Source organism: Zeugodacus cucurbitae, chromosome 2, assembly GCF_028554725.1.
Source record: "Zeugodacus cucurbitae isolate PBARC_wt_2022May chromosome 2, idZeuCucr1.2, whole genome shotgun sequence".
In the NCBI taxonomy this organism is placed as follows: domain Eukaryota; kingdom Metazoa; phylum Arthropoda; class Insecta; order Diptera; family Tephritidae; genus Zeugodacus; species Zeugodacus cucurbitae.
This window is the reverse complement of record NC_071667.1, coordinates 41525516-41542173: the sequence shown is the minus strand read 5'-3', so window position 1 is coordinate 41542173 and position 16658 is coordinate 41525516. Positions and strand designations below refer to the sequence as shown.

Genomic DNA, 16658 nt, shown 5'->3' with positions numbered 1-16658 from the left:
GTGTATACAATTTTTCGATGAAGCTTATAGGACAGATCTAGAAGAAGAAGTTGCATTACTAGCTCACCAAATAATTAATGAAAACAAGTAAGGAAGAGCTAAGTTCGGGTGTAACCGAACATTATATACTCTCGCAATTTATTTATTTAACTTTATTTATATTATATAATACTGGTATACAATTTGACCCACATATTCGTCATATATATTGTATAAAGTCCATTGAAAGTTGGAAACCATAATATTAGGTTAGAAGCACCGAGGTCCTCATGTTCGATTAATGGGGCTTTGAAAACCTATGGTCCGATTTCGGCGAATTTAAGAATGGGGCTGCCACACTATAAAGGTAGTATTTGTGCAAAGTTCTGATTCGATATCTTCTCTAGTGCTTACTTTATATATTGTAAAGTTAACGATTCAGATAGTCTTCAAAGTTCTGATATATAGGAAGTAGGCTTGGTTGTGAAGCGATTTGGCCTATTTTCACAACAAATCATTGGGATGTAAGGAAACTATTACAAACCAAGTTTCATTGAAATCGGTCGAATAGTTCCTGAGATATGGTTTTTGACCCATAAGTGGGCGATGCCACGCCCATTTTCCATTTTGTAAAAAAATCTGGGTGCAGCTTCCATCTGCCATTTTTTATGTTAAATTTAGTGTTTCTGGCGTTTTTCGTTACTGAGTTAACTCACTTTTACTAATTTTCAACCTAACTTATGTATGGGAGGTGGGCGTGGTTATTATCCGATTTCAACTATTTTCATGGTGTGTGGTGGGGTACGTAAGAGAACTCACTGCAGTTTGGTTTATATAGCTTTATTGGTTTGCGAGATATATACAAATAACCGATTTGGAGGCGGTACCACGCCCACTTTCCCAAAAAAATTACATCCAAATATGCCCCTTCCTAGTGCGATCCTCTGTTAAAAATTTTACTTTTATAACTTTATTTATGGCTTAGTTATGACACTTTTTGAGTTTTCGGTTTTCGCCATTTTGTGGGCGTGGCAGTGGTCCGATTTTGCCCATTTTCGAAAGCAACCCTCTCACGGTCCCAAGGAACGTGTGTTCCAAGTTTCATCAAGATATCTCAATTTTTACTCAAGTTATCCGTTGCACGGACGGACGGACGGACGGACAGACGGACAGACAGACATTCGGATTTTGACTCGTCTCGTCACCCTGATCATTTTGATATATATAACTATATCTAACTCGTTTAGTTTTATGACTTACAAACAACCGTTAGGTGAACAAAACTATAAGTTGCTCTTAGCAACTTTTGTTGCGAGAGTATAATTACAAAAACAACATGTGTACTCCAACTTTGTAAAATTGGCGCCCAACAAGAAGGATTAGAACCCAACAACTACAGCAGCAGCAGTAGAAATTAATAAAGAAACATGTAAGTAGAGTACTTATAAAAAAACTCAAACTCAATACTTAGCAACTTTTGTTGCGAGAGTATAATTACAAAAACAACATGTGTACTCCAACTTTGTAAAATTGGCGCCCAACAAGAAGGATTAGAACCCAACAACTACAGCAGCAGTAGTAGAAATTAATAAAGAAACATGTAAGTAGAGTACTTATAAAAAAACTCAAAATAAATAAATACAAAAAATTTTTTGTATTCGAAAATATAAAATTTTATTATACTAGCAAGGTATACATTAAATTAAGTTGGTCCAATCTTGGCTACGGCGACGATATTGATTACTCGAGGTCGATTTATGTTACGCAGCATGATGACAACTCACACTACTTTTAATTGCAAAGTGATATAGCTTTATATAGCTTTATTGGTTTGCGAGATATATACAAATAACCGATTTGGAGGCGGTACCACGCCCACTTTCCCAAAAAAATTACATCCAAATATGCCCCTTCCTAGTGCGATCCTCTGTTAAAAATTTTACTTTTATAACTTTATTTATGGCTTAGTTATGACACTTTTTGAGTTTTCGGTTTTCGCCATTTTGTGGGCGTGGCAGTGGTCCGATTTTGCCCATTTTCGAAAGCAACCCTCTCACGGTCCCAAGGAACGTGTGTTCCAAGTTTCATCAAGATATCTCAATTTTTACTCAAGTTATCCGTTGCACGGACGGACGGACGGACGGACAGACGGACAGACAGACATTCGGATTTTGACTCGTCTCGTCACCCTGATCATTTTGATATATATAACTATATCTAACTCGTTTAGTTTTATGACTTACAAACAACCGTTAGGTGAACAAAACTATAAGTTGCTCTTAGCAACTTTTGTTGCGAGAGTATAATTACAAAAACAACATGTGTACTCCAACTTTGTAAAATTGGCGCCCAACAAGAAGGATTAGAACCCAACAACTACAGCAGCAGCAGTAGAAATTAATAAAGAAACATGTAAGTAGAGTACTTATAAAAAAACTCAAACTCAATACTTAGCAACTTTTGTTGCGAGAGTATAATTACAAAAACAACATGTGTACTCCAACTTTGTAAAATTGGCGCCCAACAAGAAGGATTAGAACCCAACAACTACAGCAGCAGTAGTAGAAATTAATAAAGAAACATGTAAGTAGAGTACTTATAAAAAAACTCAAAATAAATAAATACAAAAAATTTTTTGTATTCGAAAATATAAAATTTTATTATACTAGCAAGGTATACATTAAATTAAGTTGGTCCAATCTTGGCTACGGCGACGATATTGATTACTCGAGGTCGATTTATGTTACGCAGCATGATGACAACTCACACTACTTTTAATTGCAAAGTGAGTGTTGATAGTTCAGGCAATATTAAATAGTTTGGGATAATTGACTACGTCATCCTGGTTTGTAGCTGTGTCAACTCTCTTAGATCGAAATTCTATATTGTCGCATTAAGATCATCGATATATTTTTTTTACCACCAATATAGGTCATTCAATCAGTATAAATGTATGGTTATCATATTGAGGTTTCATGTCAGGAAAACTTCTCTTTCGAGTCAATGAAGTGACAGAAATCTGTTGGAAATGCTATTAATCTATCGAGGTGTCAACTGCGACCCTACCATTTCCAACTGATTCTACAATCCCAATTTGATATTGTTGCAAAAACACTCATATGTTAGTTGTTAATTGGCGATTCTTTGTGTCACCACAAATTAAATGATTTTAGGCATGCGATTAGCCCGTCAGTAACAGTTGATCCAGGAATAATTGGAAGAGTCTGGCGTAAAACAGAATCCTGGCTCCACCAAAAACGTTCATCGATCAAGATCTTTTAAAGTCCTGTGCATTACCTCCAGCGACTTCTTGAATATTTGGAAAATCTTCGTTATAGCGCTATTTGTGACGATTTTGCCGACTGGTGTTTCGCTCATTTGCAATTTAGGAGTAATTTCAAGGTCGAATGTGCCGTTTGTTTGCCTACTAACAAGTACCAAGTTGCCCCTATTCCCGTTAACCTTGGTGGTGAAAATGAGTGAAATTGGTTCCGGAATTAAATCAGCCCTCATATACTATATATGATGATTTTCTATTGGACTTTATGTCGGATATATAGGTAAAATTGAGTGTTATCTTAATAAAATTACATCAATAAATTGCGAGAGTATGAAATATTCGGTTGGACCCGACCTTAGCCTTTCCTTATTTGTAACAAATTGTTTTGGGCTATCGACACAACCTTATACAATTGAACTATAACAGAAATATTTTAACAAAGCAACAATGATAACCTTCAAAATATTATTTTTTTGTTTTCTCTTTTTATATTATTCTTGTCAACACGAATAAAATTCTCTTATTATTATCTTCCTCGCAATTTTTCCATATTTACTCACTCTCTAATCTTTTCCTGGCCTTCCAAGAATATTTCAAGACTAAAATTAGCCAGATCGGTTTGGCCGTTCTCGACTTTTTGCAAGACTAGCGAACAGCAATTCATGTTTATATTATATTTATGTAACTGTAAATTAGAAGTAAAAGAAAATGTTAATTATTAATATCTCCTAACTAAATTTCATCAAAATCCGTTCAGCCGTTTAGGCATGATACCATAAAAAATCACTAACTCAATTCAGTTTTCTGCCTACTTCCTACCCCCTAAGTACGATGACGTGATCATTTTGATCTTATATCCGTTTTTAGGTAACCATCTATTACCTTACTAAATTTCATTAAAATCCGTTCAGCCGTGAAAGAGCAAAAGTCCCAACAAAAAACGACTAAAAATCACTAGCTCAATTTAGTTATCTGCCTACTGCCTACCCCCTAAGAACGATGGCGTGATTATTTATAGCCTATGACCATTTCTAGGTTATCATCTATCACCATACCAAATTTCATCAAAATCCGTTCAGCCGTTTAGGCGTGAAAGAGTAACAGACAGACAGAGTTACTTTCGCATTTATAATATTAATACGAATAATACGAATATATAAAATGTCGCTCAAAGAATCTGAAAAAGACCGCTTGTCGAGATTGCGGTTAACACTGCACATGTAAATTAAGCTCACATTTTCGCAGACATACATATGTCTCGTGGCGTAACACGAGACAAAGTGACATTCTTTTTGCGGCACCTCCAAATGACCTGCCATCAGCATTAGCCTTAGCTCAAGAAGTTGAGTCTAATCATGAACGTTTCCAATTCGCTAATAATTTTGCAAAAAGCTTAGAAGAAACAAGTAAGGAAGGGCTAAGTTCGGGTGTAACCGAACATTTTATACTCTCGCAATTTATTGATGTAATTTTATAAAGATAACACAAATCGACCCATATCTTCGGCATAAAGTTCAATAGAATAACGAAAATCATCATAAATAGTATATGGGAACTGAGGTTATTCCTAAACCGATTTCACTCGTTTTCACCACCATGATACAATGTATCGAAGACTATACGCTCACTTAATTTAATATTACTTATAATTAGGTATATGGGATCTGGGGGAAGTTATGACCCGATTTTTACCATTTCAGGTACAGAGAGAAACTGTTATAAGAAAAGAATTCAGAGGGAATGAATTACATAAAAATATCTTAAGGATTTACCTATATTTTCGGTGAAAAATTACCCTTAGCACTGAGCTCTTCATGTTCGATATCAGGGGCCTTGAAAAGTCATGGTTCGATTTTGACAATTTTTCCACAAGTGATGGCACAGCTCAAATACAGTATTTGTGTAATGTTTTATTCCGCTATCTTCATTTGTTCCTAATGTATATATGTATTATAAAGTGAACGAATCAAAAGAATTCAAAATTGAGATATATGGGAAGTAGACGTAGTTGTGAACTGATTTCGCCCATATTCCAGCCGTGTCATCAGGGTGTCAAGAAAGTGTTATATACCGAATTTCATTGAAATCGGTAGAATAGTTCTGGAGATATGGTTTTTGACCCATAAGTGGGCGACGCCACGCCCATTTTCCATTTTGTAAGAAAATCTGAGTGCAGCTTCCATCTGCCATTTCTTATGTGAAATTTAGTGTTTCTGACGTTTTTCGTTAGTGAGTTAATACACTTTTAGTCATTTTCAACCTAACCTTTGTATGGGAGGTGGGCGTGGTTATTATCCGATTTCTTTCATTTTTGGACTGTATAAGGAAATGGCTAAAATAAACGACTGCAGAAAGTTTGGTTTATAAAGCTTTATTGGTTTGCGAGGTATATACAAAAAACCTATTTGGGGGTGGGGTCACGCCCACTTTTCCAAATAAATTACATCAAAATGTGCCCCTTCCTAATGGGATCCTATGTTCCAAATTTCATTTTCATAACTTTATTTATGGCTTAGTTATGACACTGTATAGGTTTTCGGTTTCCGCCATTTTGTGGGCGTGGCAGTGGACCGATTTTGCCCATTTTCGAAAGCAACCTCCTCTGGGTGCCAAGGAATGTGTGTTCCAAGTTTCATTGAGATATCTTCATTTTTACTCAAGTTATCGCTTGCACGGACAGACGGACAGACGGACGGACAGACATCCGGATTTCAAATCCACTCGTCATCCTGATCATTTATGTATATATAACCCCATATCTAACTCTTATATTTCTAGGTGACACAAACAACCGTTAGGTGAACAAAACTATTATACTCTGTGCAACAGGTTGCGAGAGTATAAAAACTGCAATCGAAATAGCAGAAGTCGCAATATTTGTGCTTTTTGCTGCTTCGACTGTCGGCAACTTTTTAAAATGAGCTATGACTTCGGCATCTGATTCGGAAAAACAACCGAAGTCGCAGTCGAAGCAGAGACAAAAATCAAATAGCAGCAACAGTCGCCGTTTTCATATTTTTGCTTCTTGCTTTCGATCATGATCATAAGTCGTAGCAACAGCAAGTGTCGACTGTCGGCAGTCGGCAGTCGTAGTCACTAAAATTGATGTTCTCGACTGTTTGCTAATTTTGATTCATGTTGCTATTGCTTTTGGTGAGCAGCAGATAGCGTCGATTTTTACTTCATGTGATTTTACGGTAAAGTTTTTGCCTGCTGCTTGGTCGCAGTCGCTGGCTCAATAGATACCCTCTATATAGGCTCTGGAAATACTTTTCATTTGATTTAAGTTTTAGTTATAAATTGTAGCTCATAAGGTGCATTACTAGCTCACCAAATAATAATAATAATAAGGTTTGTAACGGGTGATTTTTTTGAGGTTAGGATTTTCATGCATTAGTATTTGACAGATCACGTGGGATTTCAGACATGGTGTCAAAGAGAAAGTTGCTCAGTATGCTTTGACATTTCATCATGAATAGACTTACTAACGAGCAACGCTTGCAAATCATTGAATTTTATTACCAAAATCAGTGTTCGGTTCGAAATGTGTTTCGCGCTTTACGTCCGATTTATGGTCTACATAATCGACCAAGTGAGCAAACAATTAATGCGATTGTGACCAAGTTTCGCACTCAGTTTACTTTATTGGACATTAAACCAACCACACGAATGCGTACAGTGCGTACAGAAGAGAATATTGCGTCTGTTTCTGAGAGTGTGGCTGAAGACCGTGAAATGTCGATTCGTCGCCGTTCGCAGCAATTGGGTTTGTGTTATTCGACCACATGGAAGATTTTACGCAAAGATCTTGGTGTAAAACCGTATAAAATACAGCTCGTGCAAGAACTGAAGCCGAACGATCTGCCACAACGTCGAATTTTCAGTGAATGGGCCCTAGAAAAGTTGGCAGAAAATCCGCTTTTTTATCGACAAATTTTGTTCAGCGATGAGGCTCATTTCTGGTTGAATGGCTACGTAAATAAGCAAAATTGCCGCATTTGGGGTGAAGAGCAACCAGAAGCCGTTCAAGAACTGTCCATGCATCCCGAAAAATGCACTGTTTGGTGTGGTTTGTACGCTGGTGGAATCATTGGACCGTATTTTTTCAAAGATGCTGTTGGACGCAACGTTACGGTGAATGGCGATCGCTATCGTTCGATGCTAACAAACTTTTTGTTGCCAAAAATGGAAGAACTGAACTTGGTTGACATGTGGTTTCAACAAGATGGCGCTACATGCCACACAGCTCGCGATTCTATGGCCATTTTGAGGGAAAACTTCGGAGAACAATTCATCTCAAGAAATGGACCCGTAAGTTGGCCACCAAGATCATGCGATTTAACGCCTTTAGACTATTTTTTGTGGGGCTACGTCAAGTCTAAAGTCTACAGAAATAAGCCAGCAACTATTCCAGCTTTGGAAGACAACATTTCCGAAGAAATTCGGGCTATTCCGGCCGAAATGCTCGAAAAAGTTGCCCAAAATTGGACTTTCCGAATGGACCACCTAAGACGCAGCCGCGGTCAACATTTAAATGAAATTATCTTCAAAAAGTAAATGTCATGAACCATTCTAACGTTTCAAATAAAGAACCGATGAGATTTTGCAAATTTTATGCGTTTTTTTTTTTTTAAAAGTTATCAAGCTCTTAAAAAATCACCCTTTATAATTTGCATATTTCTTCTAACTCAAGATATAATATGTAATTTTGCAAAATTTTCAAAAATTGTCTCGGTATTTTTCGAAATATATAGCTTTTAACTATGTTTGATCCAATATCGAGCAGAGTGCTGTACAGTGTTATTATTTCCTAATGATAATACGATACATTATTATATAAAGGAACTTCAAATATTTACATCTTTAGGTCTAATTACAATATTGTTGTTATATGAATAACATCTAAACGTTTACTTTCATGCCTTTGGCGAAACGTAGTTGAAATATATAACACTATTTTAGTGTGACATTGAGTTATAGTAAAAATGATTTGTGAATGGTAACACAATTTTGTCCAAAAATTTTGTTCAGTTGACGTTGATATAAAAGTAAATTTAATTCATAACATTTTTAAACATTTAGCTCTACAAAGTACGATACCTGGGCATTGATAAGTTGTAGTCCGAATTTTAGACGGTGCAAAGTTTAGGTCCGATATCTTTAGTGGTTCTTTATTTATATATTGAAAACTAAATGAATCAGATGGACTTCAAAGTTCTGGTATCAGGAAAGTAGGTATTGTTGTGAATCATTGTAAACAAGTTTTATAACACCTTTATCAAAGAAATTTCATCCAAATATTGCCCTCGTGTGATCCTCTGTATTAGTTTTTGCTTTCTTTATTTATGGCTCAGTTATGGCACTTTATCGGGTTTGTATTTCCCCATTTTGTGTGCGTGGCAGTGGTCTGCCCATTTACGATATCAACCTCCTCAGGATGCCAAACAATATGTGTACCAAGTTTCATTAAGATATCTCAATTTTTATTGTAGTTATCGCTTGCACGGACAGACAGACATCCGGATTTCAACTATACTCGTCACCCTGCTCTCTTTGGAATAAATAACCCAGAAATAAAATTGTTAGATATGGGGTTATATATATATAAATGAGCGGTATGACGAGTGGAGTTGGAATCCGGATGTCTGTCCGTCCGTCTGTCCGTGAAAGCGATAACATATAAAGAGGCATAACTAAGCCATAAATAAAGCTAGAAAAATTTGGTATACAGGATCGCACTAGGAAGGGGCATATCCGGACGAATTTTTTTAAGTGGGCGTGGCCCTGCCCCCTTTTAAGTTTTATGTACACATCTCGTAAACTACTAAATCTATATCAACCTAACTCTCTAGAGCAGTTTATTTTAGCCACTTCCTTATACAGCCACACCCACCTCCCATACAAAAGACTAATAAAACAGCTTTAATTGAGTAAGGAAAAAATACCAGAAACCTTTACACATTAAATTTCATGGTAAAGATGGTACCGAAGATCTGCATTTAAATTGGTATACCAAATTTTAAATGGGCGTGGCTCCGCAAACTTATGGGTCAAAAACCATATCTTCGAAACTACTCGACCAGTTTCAATGAAATTCGGGTAACAACATTTTCCAGAAAACCGAATGATATGCTTGGAAAATGGTGCAAATCGGTTCATAACCACGCCTACTTTCCATATACCAGAACTTTTAAAAATCGTCGAAATCCGAACATAAGATTTCAAGGCCCCATGTTTCATGAGCTAATATGACTTTGTACCATGACTTTATACCATATATATCACATAATATGTGAGATATATCAATTCAGTGAGCATATAATTTTGAATAGAATATACGTAGTTAGGTGGCAAAAATAGTTGAAATCAGTCCATGAATTACCCAGTCCCCATATACCATATATACAGATTTTTGTTATATTAATTGATATAGTTTTATTAAGATAACACCCAATTTGACCCATATATTCGGCATAAAGTCAAATAGAATAACGAAAATCATCATATATAGTATATGAGGCCTGAGGTAATTCCTGAATCAATTTCAGTGTTAAGGCCATCGTATTTTAGAAAAACCTATAATTAGGAGCTATTAGAAGAAAAAGATTCCCTCTGAATTAAATTAAGAGATCTTTAATTAATTTACCGATATTTTCGGTAAAATATTACCCTAAGGCAATGAATTCTTCATATTTTTTTCACAAGTTATGATCTGATACTGATAACATACAGTAGTTGTGTAAAGTTTGTATGGAAGGTGGTCGTGGTTATTATCCGATTTCCACTATTTTCGTGGTGTATAATGGGGTACGTAAGTGAAACGAGTGCTGAAAGTTGGCTTAGATATATACAAAAAACCCACTTTCCCAAAAAAAAATGCATCCAAATATGCCCCTTCCTTAAACAATTGTTTGTACCAAATTTTACTTTCATAGCTTGATTTATGTCTTACTTATAGCTCTTTATGTGTTTTCGGTTATCGCCATTTTGTGAGCGTGGCAGTGGTCCGATTCCACCCATCTTCGGACTTAACCTTCCTATGGAGCCAAGGTTCCAAGTTTCACTAAGATATCTCAATTTTTACTCAAGTTACAGCTTGCACTGACGGACGGACAGACAGACATCCGGATTTGAACATTACTCGTCACTCTCATCACTTTGGTATATATAACCTTATATCTGATTCGTTTAGCAACTTTGTTACGAGAGTATAATAATTGATACAAACATATTGGTGAGTGAAATATGAATTGAACTGTGTTTTAAAAGATGAACAGAAGAATTCCCATTTTAAGCTTTAAATATTTAAAATCGATTTATTTTTATTTTATTCGAACCTATAATTAACTATTCAAGAATGTTCCTTTAAAATTTTAAAAACTCTTGAGGATATAGCCGATTTATGGTGGAAGCGTCAGGCGACGGCGAGAGCGCTTCAAAACTTTAAACCCGTTTTTCTCGAAACAGTGTTTTTACGACTGGCGCATGAGGTTACACAAAACCTATTAATCCAATCGGTTCCAAATTTTAATAAGTTATTCTATATATATATAGCTATGTTATGAACTAGGATAAATCAAATCGGTGAAGATCTTCTTTACTTTTCAACTTGATTTGTGGCTGAAAAAAGGCGATATAAAACAAAAAATTTCAAAGGTCCGCCATTTTGTTAATTTTTGTGCGACATGAATAATCGTAGTTCATACCATAGCCAAAATGTACTCTTTCTAATCTAAGGAAGGGCTAAGTTCGGGTGTAACCGAACATTTTATACTCTTACAATTTATTTATTTAACTTAATTAATATTATATAATGCACAATTTGACCCACATATTCGTCATATATATTGTATAAAGTCCATTGAAAGTTTGAAACCATAATATTAGGTTAGAACCACCGAGGTCCTCATGTTCGATATATGGGGCATTGAAAACCTATAGTCCGCTTTTGGGGATTTTTAGAATGGGGCTGCCACACTATAAACGTAGTATTTGTATATCTTCACTAGTGCTTATTTTATATATTGTAAAGTAAACGATTCAGATTGTCTTCAAAGTTGGTTGGTATATAGGAAGTAGGCGTGGTTGTGAAGCGGTTTGGCCAATTTTCACAAAATATTATTGGGAGGTAAGGAAACTATTACATTTCATTGAAATCGATCGAGTAGTTCATGAGATATGGTTTTTGACCCATAAGTGGGCGACGCCACGCCCATTTTCCATTTTGTAAAAAAATCTGAGTGCAGCTTTCATCTGCCATTTATGTGTATGTGAAATTTAGTGTTTCTGACGTTTTTCCTTAGTGAGTTAACCCACTTTAAGTAATTTTCAACCTAACCTTTGTATGGGAGGTGGGCGTGGTTATTATTCGATTTCAACTATTTTTATGAGATACGTAAGAGAATCGACTACAGAAAGTTTGGTTTATATAGCTTTATTGGTTTGCGAGTTATATACAAAAAACCTATTTGACGGCGGGGTCACGCCCACTTAAAAAAAAAATTACATCCAAATGTGCCCCTCCCTAATGCGATCCTATGTTCCAAATTTTATTTTCATAACTTTATTTATGGCTTAGTTATGACACTGTATAGGTTTTCGGTTTTCGCCATTTTGTGGGCGTGGCAGTGGACCGATTTTGCCCATTTTTGAAAGCAACCTCCTCAGGGTGCCAGGGAATGTGTGTTCCAAGTTTCATTAAGATATCTTAATTTTTACTCAAGTTATCGCTTGCACGGACAGACGGACGGACAGACATCGTCATCCTGATCATTTATATATATATAACCCCATATTTAACTCAATTATTTCTTGATGACGCAAACAACCGTTATGTGAACAAAACTATAATACTCTGTGCAACAGGTTGCGAGAGTATAATTATGTAAACTTGTTTTCTTCTTTTTTATACTCTGGCAACAAAAGATGCTAAGAGAGTATTATAGTTTTATTCACAACGGTTGTTTGTAAGTCATAAAACTAAACGAGTTAGATATAGGGTTATACTACGTTCGGACCGACATAGAAAACATGTTTTCATTGAAAAAATTTTTAAAAAAGAATGGAGAAAAAACAAAAGTACAAAAAAAAAATTCCTTGAGTGAGAGGGACGAAGCGCTCCTAATTGAATTTTGGCAAAATAAGGTGTGTGCTCTTCGCGGGCCCAGAAAAAATAGCCACATTTTAGAAGAAATGGCAGTGGAGTTGCAGCAACAAGGTGTGCTATTCACAGAGGCCGAAATTAATTCATTTGCAGAGGCCGCAGGATGTCGCATAATTCAATATATTAATATATATTTTTCTTTAAAAAACACAGATCCATTTCGATGGCAATCATGTTCCCAAAAATTATTCTTACGTTGCTGGAATTAATTATATTTAATTGAAAACATTTGCATCAGTAAAAACCTATACAAACTTTTGTCCAACATGATTTAATCGGCGTCCCAAGTTCCTTTACTATACCTAATAGGATTAAACGTTGTTTGTTCAACTCTTCTATCTTTTTTGCAAGGCAAAGGTGCTGGGTAGTAAGAGTCTCCATCAATTCTCTTGAAAAATCATCGTTCCGCAAGGTATTTATTAAAATTTTCTTGTCGTGATTCTATAAAACACGATCCTTAATAAAATTATAAGCAAATATTAAAGATTCTAAAACTTACCATTTTCATTGCTCAAAATGTAAACAAACAAATAAATTTGTGAATTGTCAATGAAAACACATCGAAAACCCGGTCAGAACGACTTTGGTTTCACAATCCACAAATTGTGTTTTCAAGTTTTCAATGTCGGTCCGAACGTAGTATTATATATAACAAAATGATCAGAGGGAAGAGACGAGTCAAAATGTTCATCTGTCCGTCTGTGCAACGGATAACTTGAAATTGAGATATCTTGACAAAACTTTACGCACATGTTCCTTGGGACCGTGAGAGGGTTGTTTCACATAAAGTGTCACAACTAAGCTATGAAAGTGAAAGTGACAAAGGGTCGTTCTAGCAAGGGGCATATTTGGTGGTAATTTTTTTGGAGGATAGGTTTTTTGTATATATCTCGCAAACTAATAAAGCTATATAAACCAAACTTTCTGCAGTCGGTTCCTTTACGTACCCCACCACACACCATGAAAATAGTTAAAATCAGATAACCACGCCCACCTTCCATACAAAGGTTAGGTAGAAAATTACTAAAAGTGCGTTAAATCACTAACGAAAAACGTCAGAAACACAAAATTTTACAGAAGAAATAGCAGAATAGAGCTGCACTCAGAGTTTTTTATAAAATGGAAAATGGGCGTGGCATCGCCCACTTATGGGTCAAAAACCATATCACAAGAACTACTCGACAGATTTCAATGAAATTCGGTATATAATATTTTCTTGACACCCTGATGACACATATAACTCAGTTCCATCTTATTCCTTCACTTTATAATATACACTGTAATAATATGATCTGTGGCATCAGTTGTGAAAACATGGTCGAAATCGGACTATAACTTTTCAAATCAAATATGAAGAACTCAAATATGAAAATCTCTCAGATATCTTAATTTATTACAGAGCAAATCTTCTTCTTCTAACAGTATGTCACTGTACCAGAAATGGTTAAAATCGGGTAATAACTTCATCTAGCTCTCATATACGATGAATAGCTTATAAATATGTGAAATATCTTAGCCAAATTAAATCTTAGATATAATGTATGTTGATGATGAAAATGAGTGAAATTGGTTCAGGAATTACCTCAACCTATATATTATATATTATGAAGAATTTTCGTTTTTCTATTGGACTTATTGCCAAATATATGGGCCAAATTGTGTGTTATCTTAATAAAAATATAATAAATTGCGAGAGTATAAAATGTTCGGTTGCACCGAACTTAGCCATTCCTCACTTGTTAAGTCTTCAAATAAATGTATGCAAAGTTAAAACCCTGAGAAATAATTTATGTTCTTTTACCAGCCCATTGAAAATCGTCAAAATTTGAAATCGAGAATGGGGTGTTCCCTTAAGCCAAAAAAGTAAAAAATAACATTGATTTAAGTGACATGCACTCAACTGTTACTAAAGAATTAAATTCAATATCTTAATTTTAAACAGAGAACCTAATATTTGTTTCATAGCTGTATATACTCTGTTTTATGATTGTTCAATATTACAACATCGTACAATAAGGTATGAATAAGCAATTAGTATATTTCCTATGATCAACTCATACATATATGTTCATATGTATGTATCTCACATTTATCTGATACCTATGTTAATATAATTATCCCAAGTATACAGACAAATATTTTTCGAAAAAGTGTTAAAATATATTCCGAAAAATTTAAAAAAATTAGTCGACATTTTAAATAAGTAATGGTACCGCTATTGTGGGAGTGTATATTTGTGTTAGATCAGTATACTCTTACAATATTATACATGTGAATTCCGCCACACTAGCACTTATGTTACGTTAATATTTACAGCGCTAAACATATTCTTCATATTTAGAACTGAGAGCCAAGAGTTAAAATCGTGAGTGAAATTCTGAAGGCTTATATCAAAATATTTTGGGCGTTGTTCATTTACAATTGCAACACTAATGTTGGCTACATTTTCTTGTCTTACGAAGTATTGAACAACTGGCAACTTTTTAAAGTCATCAAGCCGGACAAACAACTTTTTCGTTGGGTAGTAGTCAACTTTTAGTGTGTGACTTGTTTAAGATGGGGGTGCTACATTTGTACACACTTTGAGTTCATGCACGTGCACTTTGGGATTACAATCGTACGTTAAAATTACTTGTTAAGTCAAATAATTTTCATTCCCTCACAAAAATCACCACACTCACTATTGTGAAGTTTTTGAATTTTGTGATGATTACCTTATGCTGACGAAAATTTAAAAGCTCAAATTTCCTCAAACATCTATGACGTGTGAAAGTAGCCATCACAACACAAACACATCTGTGTTTGTTTTGTTTTACATCAATATTTGAAAACAAATATATAAATATTTGAGTGCTATAACTGGCATAGAGGAACTGTTTTGTTTGTTTGTGCGATTATTGTTGAGGAGCAGGAGAAAGCGGAGATTAGGAGGAAAATTCTGAAGGGTCTGCGACCAAGGTGACCAATGATATCCCTTGGAGCATGGCTGTTAACGCCAGTCGCAGAACCTTCAAATTCAAGGGAAGTGCGTTACAATAAGCACGCAATACCATTGAGAGAGCCTTTGACTGAAGCATGGTGTGGCTGCAGACCTTGGCTTCGATGAAGTTTTAAAAGATTCACAAGACACCGTAATTGTTTTCGAAACCCCCACATTTTGGGAGGGTGCTAGGGTTAGAGAAAGCTACATCATGTCTTTATAATATACATATTCCCCGAGGCGTTATGTTACTTACTGACTTTGTTCATTTTACTTCCCCTATTTATGAATAAAAAGACATATACAAGTGACATATCCTAATGTTGCATTGGAGACTTTTGCCTTCATTCAGCAAAAGGATCGCAACATCATTGCCAACATGTTCTTTATTCAGCATTTTTACCAGTCAGCGGTCCCGTACAATAAGCGGCACCGTTTTGATCAATCGCGTGTGTCATAAAACACTTCTATTTCATCATCCTCGAGAAAAGTTAATTCAATTGTCGCACGTGGTCAACTTCGTTTATATCGTTTAATAAAATAAATAAATATATTGCAAAACATAGGAAGTGTGATTTTCATGTTTAATGAACGAATATCATTAAACTATTACAGTAGAAATATTAAAAACATTACTGGCGCAGTCGGTAGGATTCGGGCGAGAATAGAAAATGCAAAAATTTCGGCTATCGGTAATTTTCATAAAAAAATTTTATTTTTAAACGTGCAAAACACACAAAACTTTGAATATTACAAATTCAAAGCAATAAGTGATTTACTTGCACGCAAGATTTTTATGAGTGTTCTTTGGCAACTCGCAAGGCTGAAGAAAAGTACTGGGACTCTTTTCCACGTGTCTCAAAAAGAACGAGTATTGAAACACGCAGCATCATAAAACCATAAATTGAAAAAACAAAAACAAATTTCAACATCGATACTGTTTAAGAACGAAGTTAATAACGTAAAAGTGGAACGTGAAGATGCAGAAATAGAAAAATTATCGTAAAGAACAAAACGGACAAAGTTACGATGGAACAGTGGAACAAAAATATCACAATACGTTAAAAATAATATTAAATAAAATAAAATAAAATAAAACATAAATAAATTATTCAACAAAAACTTGTGGAGTAGAACGAAATGGAGCGAGAAACCAGAGAAATGGCGATACAAAACATCAAACTCATTCAACCGTATGATGGTGATCGAAATTACTTGGCACTCTTTATTCAAGGTGTCGATGCGATCATGCCACA

General features: G+C 35.2%; 1 protein-coding gene across 8 annotated transcripts in view; it reads right to left on the bottom strand.

Annotated features, from left to right (window-relative positions):
- The window catches only part of LOC105220320 (cadherin-86C), a 98341-nt gene that overhangs the window by 60856 nt on the left and 20827 nt on the right, over positions 1-16658 (bottom strand). The window lies entirely within an intron of this gene.